Genomic DNA, 11,714 nt, shown 5'->3' on the forward strand with positions numbered 1-11,714 from the left:
ACGCAGACCTGGAGTGCTCAGCATGATGGAGCCAGAAATGTTTCTGCCTGCACAGACTGACTGTGGCCTTTCTGTCAAGAAGTCCAGGATCTAATTCCAGAGAGGTGTTGAGACCTAATAAGGACAGTTTACCCACCAGCTTTAGAGGGATGGAGTGGAGGGCAAAGACAGGGCATCACTGGTGGCTCAATTCGAGTGATATGCAAATTGGAAAGGGTTCAATGTAGCAGAAAGATAGGATTTAATGAGATCCATAACCAGCCACTCAACGCACATCATTACTATTGAGGTCAGTGCTACAGGATGGTAGTCATTGAGTCACTCTCTTAGGCACCAGGATGATGGTGGACTGTTCCAGAGAGATGCTGAAGATATCTGTTAGAACCTCAGTTAACTGGGCTGCACAGTATCTCAACAGCTGAGCAAGTATGTTAGCAGGCCCTGCAGTTTTACATAAGTTGACCCTGACTGGGATCTTCCTCGCATTAGCTGTGGTCAGACACAGTGCCTGCTCCGCGGGGAAAAGGAGGTTGGAGGCCTCTGAACTTAGCTTACAGCTTTTGGATCCATCAAACTGCTCTGAATTTAGTTTATAGCTAGTATCCATTACTATGTATTTACTATTTACATTTAGGAACAGGTAAAAATTAGAAGTTTCAAGAATTATTCATCATTATGTACCATGTCATATAATGTAGTTGATCATGGTGTACGTGACCATGATTATTCTTGACATATCCATATACAGTGAAGATCATTCTGACAGGCTGCCCGCCTGGTATTGGGGGTGACGCGACTACACAGGGCTGAAAAAAGCAACAGAGGGTTCTAAATTTAGTCAGCTCCATCTTGGGTACTAGCCTACAAACTACCCAGAACATCTTCAATGAGCGGTGTCTCAGAAAGGCAGTGTCCAGTATTAAAGGCCTCCAGCACCCAGGACATGCCCTTTTCTCACTGTTACCATCAGGTAGGAGGTACAGTAGTCTTATTATCTTTTATCTTCTATGTTATGTATTGCATTGAACTGCTGCTGCTAAGTTAACAAATTTCACATCACATGCCGGTGATATTAAATCTGATTCTGAAATTTTTCTACAAAAGTGATTCGCCATTTCTTCTTGTGCACATTGTCTTTACAAGTTGGGTGACCCCTGCCATGATCAGTACTTTTCTGAGATTGTCTGCCTGGCATCAGTGATCACATAACCAGGACTTGTGATATGCAACAGCTGCTCATTCAATCATCCACCACCTGCTCCCATAGCTTCACGTGACCCTGACTGGCAGGGGGTGGGTCTAAACAGGTGACACACCTTGTCAAAGGTGATCTGTAGGTTAGCAGAGAGAAGGAGTGCCTTAAACCTCCTTTGGTAGAGATGTATGGTATCTCTACCCCATCACCCAAAGAATTATTAAAAGTGTTAAAAGATTTTTTAAAAAGTTTGCATGTGGAAATAATTCCAATTTTCTTGTTTTAAAAAAATAAGCACAAATTATCTGAAACTTATTCTCTTGCATCTATTTACCCCCATTAAAACAAATTAAGTTGATTAATCTCTTTCAGCTTTACCAGATGTGGTTCGTACAGGTAGATTATCCTGCTGAGTAACTGCACAGGGAGTCGTATTTTAGAGTTCCAATAGATTGATAGAGGGAAGTGTCTCTCGGGAAGTCTGGCACTTCTACATTGAGACAGTCCGGAGCCTTCTCACACTAACAACTGGTAAATTATTGTCACATGTATTGAGGTTCAATGAAAAGTTTTGTGTTGCATACCATTCATACATTTCTTCATGTCAATGCATTGAGAAAGGGCAATGGAAAACATTAACAGCATGCAGAATAAAGTATTATATTTCCAGAGAAAGTCCAGTGCCTACAGGCAATAATGAGATAGATTGTGAGGTCAAGAGTACATTTTCTTGCAGAAAGGGACAATTCTATTGTCATATAACAGGTGGATAGAAGCTGTCTTTGAGTGTGGTATTACATATACCAAGCATATATTACATATATGCTTCTAGACTTTTGTATCTGATGAGAGGATGGAGAAGAGAAAATGTCTGGAGTGGTTGGTATTTTTGTTTATGTTAACTTCTTAACAAGACATAAAAATACAGATAGAGACCATGGAGGGGGTGATGGTTTCCTTGAATTGATGAGCTGTACCCAGAACAATTGTCATATTAAGCTGTGTTGAATCCATATAGGATTCTCTATAAGATCGTAAGACAAAGGAGCAGAAACAGACAATTGGCCCATTGAGTCTGCTCTGCCATTCAATCATGGTGGATCCTTTTATCCCCTCCTCGGCCCCACTCCCCACCTCCTGCCAATAACCTTTGATGTCATGTGCAATCAAGAACCTATAGATCTCAGCCTTAACTGCACCCAATGACCTGGCTTCCACAGCTGCTTGTGGTAACAAATTCCACAACTTCACCACCCTCTGGCTAAAGGAATTTTTCTGCATCTCTGTGTTAAATGGACACTCCTCTATACTGAGGCTGTGCCCTCTTGTCATAGGTGTCCCACCACGGGAAACATTCTTTCCACATCTACTCTGTCTAGGCATCTCAACATTCAAATGAGTTTCCCCCCCCCCCCCCATCCTTCTAAATTCCAGCAAAGCTGTCAAACATTCCTCCTATGATAACCCTTTCATTCCCAGAATCATCCTTGTGAACCTCCTCTGAACCCTCTCCAATACCAGCACATCTTTTCTTAGATGAGGAGTCCAAAACTGTTCACAGTACTCAAGATGAGGCCTCACCAGTGTCTTTTAAAAACCCAGCATCACATCCCTGTTCTTGTATTCTAGATTTCTTGAAATCACTGTTAACATTTCATTTGCCTTCTGCACCACTATCTCTACCTGCAAATTAACTTGCAGAACACCCTTGTTCTGCAGTGCATCTATAAAAACTGGTGAGGATCCAGGAGGACATGCCAAAGTTTCTTAATTTCCTGTTGGGAAGTAGAAGCACTAGTGAGCTTTCCTGAGCAGATATCTACATTGTTGCACCAGGACAATGTGAATTATCATTTGTATTTCCTGGTCAAATCCATGTCAGATTGCTCAGTACGTTCCTTTGCACTGAATGGAATTTGGGAATTTCAGCTCAAGATATAACAGCAATATGAACACATTTAGGAGCTTCTACGGGATGAAATTTTATGAAAGAGATTAGTGACTCAGAGAAAACTGTTAAATTGTAAACACAAGAAATTGTGCAGATGCTGAAAATCCAAAGCAACACGTACAAAATGCTGGAGGAACTCAGCAAGTCAGGAAACACATATGGAAATGAATAACCAGTCAATATTTTGGTCCAGGACCCTACTTCAGGACTGGAAAGGAAGGATGAAGACACCAGAATAAAAAGGTGGGAGGATGGGAAGGAGGAGAGCAAGAGAAGGATTCTGATAATAGATGAGTGTGGACTATAGGAGAAAGGGAAGAAGGAGGGTACCGAGGGGGAGGTGATAGGACGGTGAGAAGAGGTAAGAGGCCAGAGTGGAGAATAGAATAGTGGAGGGAGAGGGATTTTTTTTTGCCGAAAGTACAAATCAATATTCATGCCATCAGGTTGGAGGCTACCCAGATGGAATATAAGGTGTTCCTCATCTGCACTGTAGATGGCATTAAGGGGAAACCATGGACCAACATGATTGAACAGGAATGGGGATCGGAATGAAAATGTTTGGGCACCTGGAAGTTCTGCTTTTGGCAGATGGAGTAGAAGTGAAAAAAGACCTGTCACAAAAAGCTCTTTAAATTAACTACTTTTGATACACAGACACATGTGATATAAGGAAAATAAAACCCCTCAAGAGTTTTACTTTCCCTATTTCACAAAAGAAAGTCTATAGAAAGTAGTATGGAAATTTTACAAATAGCCCCCAATTGTTTTCCAAATTACAGGACCTTTATTCTGCAGAGTGCTTCAATCTATATGTAAATTAGACCTTTCTTTCTGAGTTCTCCATGGGAAAAGTTCATGTTACCTAACAGAAGTAAGTTGGCTAATTCATCTCAGTGATTGCTTAAATGCTATTAATATATTTTAGCACGCAAATTCATTATTCAGTGATGAAAAGGCCACTTAGTGCCAAACAAGTTAACAAGTTAACAAGGAGCCAGATCAGGGCACAGCAGGAATGGAATCACACCGAGTTCTGAGCCATTTTGAGCAACATTTTGGATTTATGTAAATAACTTGGATGAAGGTTAAATCTGCTGATGATTAAAAAGAGATGGCATCAGCACTGTGTTACATATTTTTTGTCCATCTTCATTTCCATTAACGTTACGCTGATGTGAAAATCAAACTGCCAGAGGAACTCAAGGTTTGTCAGTGTCAATGAAGGTAGAGGGATGGTCGATGCTTCAGGTCAAGACTCTGTCTAATGTCCTGATACAGGATTCCTCAGTGGTTATTTTATTTTGCTTCAGATGGCTGCATCTGCCATCAGTTGTGCCTTAATGGTGATAGTTGGGAGAAATCTGACTTGGCACCATTGAATCCTTAAATACTGAATGGCCTATTGGTCCACCTTGCCCATATCAAACATCAAGTACTTAATTAATCCTTTTATCCATTCCTGTAAGTGGAGTTTAAAAAAAAAGATTACTTCTGAACAACACACACATAATTCTGGAGGATCTAGCAAGTCCGGCAGCATCTGTGGAGGGGAATAAACAGTCGACTTTTCAGGACTGGAAAGGAAGAGGGCAACAGACAGAATAGGAAGGTGGGAGATAGGAAGGAGTACAAGTTAGCAGGTGATAGGTGAGACCAGGTAGGGGTGATGGAGTAAGGATCTGCATGGGGATAGGTGGAAGAAGGAAAGGATTGAAGAAGAAGGAATCTAATAGGAGAAGACACTGAACCATGGAAAGAAGAGAAGGAGGGGGCAACCAAAGGGAGGTGAAAAGCTGGTGAGGAGGAGAAGTGATTAGGGGTAACCAGAAAAGGGAATTGAAAAAGAGAGAAGGAAGGAGAAATTACAAGAATTAGAGAAATGTTCATACCATCAGGTAGGAGACTACCATTACTGGAATCCGCAGAATCTCTTGTGCGTAAGATCACTTTAAAAGATGCATTTTGCATGTATAAACTAGGAACTCTAGTAATACAAAAGGGTTCTATCACAAACCATCCTTTGTCCTGATTGAAAGTTCAAGAATGTGCCTCCTAGGATTCTGTTCTGAGGTGAATTCTGTAGGTCCAGATGTTGGTGCCCAGATACCCTGATGAATTTGTGCTGTGGCTGGCTGGGTTGGAGGGGTGGGTGGGAGGGTATGGATTGGTATCAAATGTCAGCATTAATGCAAATGTAGACATTGGTGCTCAGCGGTGATGGGCAATTGGAGAAGAGAACAGGAGAAGTAGGGACTTGCAATGATGTTTGGGTTAGGTGGCAGATCAAGAGACTAGGAACTAGGAACTCCAGGTTCATAGGGGTCAAGAGAGTGGCTGATAATATGTGGGTCACTGTCATTTAGGGAGAATGACTGAAGGATGAAAGGTAAGAAACTGCCTTACTCAAAATTGTTACCACCGAGCACTATGCTGTGATAATGGGGTTCTCCCTGAACACTCAATAATGCTTGTTCCTAGCCCAACATAGACCAAGAAACTATAAGAAAAACTGTAAGCTGGTACTGGTGAAACACAACAATGCTTTGCGGGGCAGCTTACAAATTTTTTAAATGTACCTACTACTACTCCAAACTACTCTCACCGCAATCCCTTTAAGCTTTGTACTTTTGAAACGTCTTAACAAACTTATGATTCCTGATCTTTCTCTTCTTACCTGCATATGGGCATGGGATAAGAACAAGGCTCTAGAAGTAAGGACAACAAAGGGGTGGTTGCAGGAGGCAAAGGAGTTATGGGGCTGTTTCAATCAGTGGGCTGGGCCACCTTCATGATCTCATCAAAGGATTTGAATGAATACTGTACACCACAGTTGTCATAGATATTATAAAAACAGTCGTAGATTAGTGAGTCCTCACCAAGTAATTCAGTCTGCCCCAACAAGAAGCCCTGGATAAACCATGAAATTCACAGTCTTCTGAGATCTAGTGACACAATCTAGTGACATTCAACCAAATAAAATACAACAAGTCCAGATGTGATCTACAAAAAGCCATCTCACATGTGAAGTAGCATTCTGGACCAAATTAGAATCACTGAAAGATGCTCAATAGCTGTGGCAGGGCTTGCATGCTATCATCTTTGACAAAGTGAACGTGCCATAGGTAACAACAAGGTTCCGCTTCCAGATGAGCTCAATGCCTTTTATATTCGGTTTGACCATCAAAACGTGGAGGCACCTTTATAAACTCCCTCAGCCCCTGATGACCTTGTGATTTCAGTTTCTGAGGCCAACATGAGAGCATCCTTCAGGAGTGTCAAGCCATAGAAAGCATGCCGCCCAGACGGAGTACCTGGCCAAATCCTAGAGACCCTTTGCAAATCAACTGGCTGCAGTGCTAGAGGCTTCAAGTACACCAGTGCCCAAGGAAGACATGGCAACCTGCTTCAATGTCTATCACCCAGTTGCACTAACATCCACAGCTCCATTGCCTTATCTGTTTGCTGATGATACCATAATCGAATGGTGGTGATGAGGCAGCTGTTAGGAGGGAGACTGAAAATATGGTTGAGTGGTACCACAACAGCCTCTCACTCCATGTCAGCAAGACCAAGGAGCTGATTATTGTTGACAGGAGGTCCATGAGCCAGTCCCAATTAGGGGATTAAAGGTGGAAAAGATCAGGAAGCATGGCATCACCTCTACATTCTTAGATACTTGCAAAGGTCCTGCATATCATCTAAGACTTTGACAAACTTCCAAAAATGTGCAGTGGAGATCCTCTCCCTTGAATCCGTTGAAAGCTTTCCCTTTATCACACTATGATCTATTTTCTTGTTGATATCCCAGATACTCATATGTTTCATATTCATCCATTTGTCATATTATATTCTGCTGCTGTTTTATATTCTATTAGCTCTATTGCACCTTTCTTTATGTTTAGCATTCTGTACTTATCTCATCCATGTTTATATCTTTTGAAAATAGTTTTACTGTTTGAATTAATTGCTTTCTCTTTACTGATGAAGCACTGTATAATTTCAAATCATCCATGTATAGAAGATGTGACAAGGTGTAATTCATTTGATTGTCTCTGATGCACCATCAATAACTCTCGGAGACAAGAGGCGAACGATACGCTTTTATTAGCAGCAAAACGGAGCACAGCATCTCCGAGACTGAGGGGGGAGCAGTGCCTCCAATCGCCTTTATACAGGGGTCTGTGGGAGGAGCCACAGGAGCAGTCAGCCGAGGGGCGTGTCCAGACAGGTATACATAGTTTACCACAGTCTCTGATCTGATACCCTAGTTTAGTCTGATTCCGTAAATTAGAGAACAGGTTTAAAGCTAGACAAAACTATAATAGGCTTAGAGTTTCATCCTGAAAAATGCCTCAGTTTATTTTGATAATGGTGGTTGTTCTTTTTTGGATGTTGATAGACAGGGTGATTGTCGTATGCCAGTGCTTCATCAGATGTTGTAGGAATGGGTGCAGTCAATGTAACAACATGAAAGATTTCTGCTTTTCTGCCAAGCTTGATTTAGAATTACAGAATCTATTATCAGTTGCTCTTTACATCCTTTCATACCATTAAGGTACCCTTTCTGCACTTCTGTAAGTATACTGTGGAATGCATAATGTTACAATTTTATATATATATATATAGTTAATAAACAAGTAATAGGACAATATTTTGATGGATCTTTTGTGATTTCTCCTTTAGGTAAGAGACATGTTTTACCTTCCGTCATAAATTCAAGCAATTTTTCAGGATTTTAAAGAAAATTGTTTATATGTATTGATAGGTACAGATGAAGGCAAGTAATTTTTTATACCAATAATTATAAATATTATTACTGAGAAAACTTTTCCATTTGTGGGTATTTGGATTTCTTTAATTGTGGTGTGTGCATGTTATTTTTCCTCCCTAATCCAGTTTATTATGATGATTATTATTAATTATTTCTCTTTTTATATTTGTAGAGTTGGTTTTCTTTTGCACATTGGTGTTTGTCCATCTTGTTGGGTGTGTTCTTTCATTGATTCCATTGTGTTTCTTTGTATCTATTTCAAATGTCTCAAAAGTTCAAAGTAAAATTTATTATCAAAGTACATTCATGTCACCCACCACATACAACCCTGAAATTCTTCTTCCTGTGGGCATACTTAGCAAATCTATATGACAGTAACTGCAAACAGGATCAATGGACAACAAAATGTGCAAATGCAAATATAAATAAATAGCAATAAATAATGAGCATGAAATAACAAGTCCTTAAAGTGAGACCATTGTTTATGGGAACACTGGAAGTAGAAGGAGTGTAGTTATCCCCTTTTCTTCAAGTGTCTGATTGTTGAAGGATAGTAACTGTTCTTGAACCTGGTGGTGCAAGTCTTGAGGGTCTTGTACCTTCTTCCTAGATGGTGAGGATCTTTGATGATTGATGCTTCTTTCCTACAACTTTTCATGTAGATGTGTTCAATGGTTGGGAGGATTTTACCTGTGATGTACTGGGCCAAATCCACAACCTTTTGTAGGATTTTCTGTTCAAAGACCCTGATGTTCTCATAGCAGGCTGTAATGCCAGTCAGCACACTTTTCACCACACACCTAGAGAAGTTTGTCAAGGTCTTTGATGACATGCCAAATCTTCACAGGCTCCTGAGGATGTGTCTGCAAGAAAATGAATCTCACGGTTGTATATGATGAAACACTCTGATTTCCTCAGCTGCATACGTCGAGGGAAGACAGTATCCTGCTCTGCCAAACGTATGAGATTGAGGTGCGAGCCCGCCCCAAAACCCCCTGTTTGTGTGGAAGTTGCGTGATTCGTTACCCTGTTACAAATAAGTGCTATGAAGTAACAGACAGTACACCACATGCAATTAAAAGATTTAGCTTTATAATTCTTCATTTGACTAAAGGGTTAGTAAAGAAAGAACAAAAATTGAAAAGGGCCCGTTTTAATGCAACAGTCTAATGCGCACAAGCTGGCGCTCACGGTATCCCTGTTACCGATCCTCCTTCAATCTCACCCCAGGCTTTGTCAAATCACGGTCCTGCTCCCGGTCGAATCCTATAACCTCTTCTTTCTGGCATCTTCTCTTTTCATCTCTCTCTAACAAAAGCCCCAAGCCCAGCATTAGTGTCCCTCGCCAGAGAAACCTCCCCTTAATTCGACCATCCTAATTGGATGGCACACATTTCTCCTCATATAACAGTAAAAAATATGAACCAGGGCATTACACATGTACATATATATAATTTGATTATACATTTATTTTGAACTTTGAAGTTTCCAAGAATGTTGCATTGGAAATGGCATCATTTTACATCCTCCTGATGTAGAAATCACATCTGAAGTACAACTGATGGCTCATACCCAGGAATTCCAGAATGACAGAGAAATAACTCTGGAATTGCTCCCTATTGTACTTTATCTTTGGACAAAATTCAATTTCCTATTGCATAATTCAGGATTAGCCCATATGTTGCCCAGAAGGATGCATAGAGACAGGGGTGATGTATTAGCATGGATAGAGGATTGGTTAACTAATAGAAAGCAGAGAGTTGGGATACATTCAGTAGCTACTTTATTAGGTACACCTGAGTCCCTGCTTGTTAATACAAATATCTAAGCATCCAATCATGTGGCAGTAGCTCAATGCATAAAAGCACGCAGGCATGGTTAAGAGCTTCAGACCAAATGTCAAAATGGGGAAAAAATGTGAGCGAAGTGACTTTAACTACAGAATAATTGTTGTTGTCAGACAGGCTGGTTTGAATATCTCAGAAACTGTTGACCTCCTGGGATTTTCACAGCAGAACAGTCTCTAGAGTTTACAGAGAGTGGTGCGAGAAACAAAAGACATCCAGTGAGCGGCAGTACTGTGGGCAAAAGTGACTTATTGACAAGAGAGGTCAGTGGAGAATGGTCAAACTGGTTCAAGCTGACAAGGCTATAGTAATTCAAATAACCATGTGTTACAACATTGCTGTGCAGAACAGCATCTTTGAATCTTGAAGTGGATGGGCTACAGCAGCAGAAGACCACGAAAGTATACTCAGTGGCCACTCTATTGGGTATAGGAGGTAAAGTGGCCACTGATTGTACATAGAATGAAATACATTTATTGAAACAACTTTTGAAAAAATAACAAAAACAATATCAGTTACAATAATCCAGAAGTTTTATTTCTGATTAAAATCAATTAATTAAAATAATGGCAGAGGGTTTTTACTGCTTTGTCTACTGCAGACAAAAACCCGGCTCAGGACTGATGAAGAGATTTCTATTAAACAGCTGGAAACAATGTCGTGCCATTTTGTGTTTGGACATTTATGTGAGATCTCTTCAATAGAATTGACATCCATTTGCTCCTTTTATTTGCAGAGATAGTGTAAAGCCAAGCAACCACACAAGCTATTGAGTCTGAGCTCTGGAATTGCGTTCGTGCAGCCTAGCAACCTAACGGTTTTGTACTCAGGAGTCTTCTGCAAACACTTTGCATGTATCCCTTCTCTTTGTCGTTACCTTGAGAATTATTAAAAGAAGAAACAGAAATGTTTTCGGAACAAGCTTTTAAAAGATACATTTCTACTCAACAGAATGTGTTGAAAGTCATCATCTTCTGCAAACCTTCATGTTTTTACTTTGTTAGAGGTATGCCTAGATCCATAATAATAAAAAAAGATAAAGTGACTGAAAATCTACAATTGGAGTTTTGTGAGATATCTTTTGAAAATGGCCCAACAGAATAATAACGTGTTATAGAATTATAATCATCATTTGTACAATAAAGGCACCTCTAACCTACCACTATCTAGCCAGCCTACAGAGTATTTGAATTATATAACATATAAATATTATTGTTATTCCATCTGGGATCAATTGATTTTTGGATATCATGGGAATGAAGGCATATAAGGTTTGTACAAATGTTAAGAACCTCCATGACAATTAAATGTTTCACAAGTATGGTGATCCATCCATGGATAATTAAGGAGATTAATGATGATAGTACTGTAGACTGCATGAATTGGCTTAGAATGCTGATAGATAAAAGATCAAGCATGATCTTATTAGATGGTACAGCAGACATTAGGAGTCAAATAGCCTCTTTCTACTTCTGTTTCTTCCTCCAAGAGGATCACAACCTTGTTGTAGTTTGGAGGTTTGTGTGCCTCAATGACTTAGAGAGCTATGTTGGCTGGAGTCAGAGCTTTAAGCTTTGGCTCTTGGTAGGGTCACCCATGCCAACAGGTCAAAGGGTAGAAGCCAGACTAAGCATGATCCACTGGTCCTCCAGATTCGGGGGTTCAGCTCAGAGCTAACAACCCTGACTAATAAAACAAAATTGTATGGGAACAGCAATGAAGAATTCTTCTATACCTGAGATGAAGGTATTTCTGAGTCTCGACCCATGAATGAGAGTAGTGAAAACTGAGCTACTGACACGACGAAGAAAGCCCTGAACACTGCCACGGATGGAGGACCTTCATTGCAGCCTTAAATATCAGTGGCATAACAGGTGGTACAGAGACTTCTGCTTCTTATGATCTTAAATGGAAGTTCATGAGATACAGTCATTATTTGATTGATGG

The 11,714-nt window shown here is 40.3% G+C and overlaps 1 long non-coding RNA gene across 1 annotated transcript; it reads left to right on the forward strand.

Annotated features, from left to right (window-relative positions):
• The first annotated feature begins 859 nt into the window (after positions 1–859).
• Positions 860–10,918, forward strand: LOC140737475 (uncharacterized). The gene is made up of 3 exons (XR_012101166.1): positions 860–977; positions 7,833–7,926; positions 10,504–10,918. It is a non-coding gene; the product is annotated as an uncharacterized lncRNA (long non-coding RNA).
• The last annotated feature ends 796 nt before the right edge of the window (positions 10,919–11,714 follow it).

This window comes from Hemitrygon akajei, chromosome 13 (assembly GCF_048418815.1).
Source record: "Hemitrygon akajei chromosome 13, sHemAka1.3, whole genome shotgun sequence".
Classification (NCBI taxonomy): Eukaryota; Metazoa; Chordata; class Chondrichthyes; order Myliobatiformes; family Dasyatidae; genus Hemitrygon; species Hemitrygon akajei.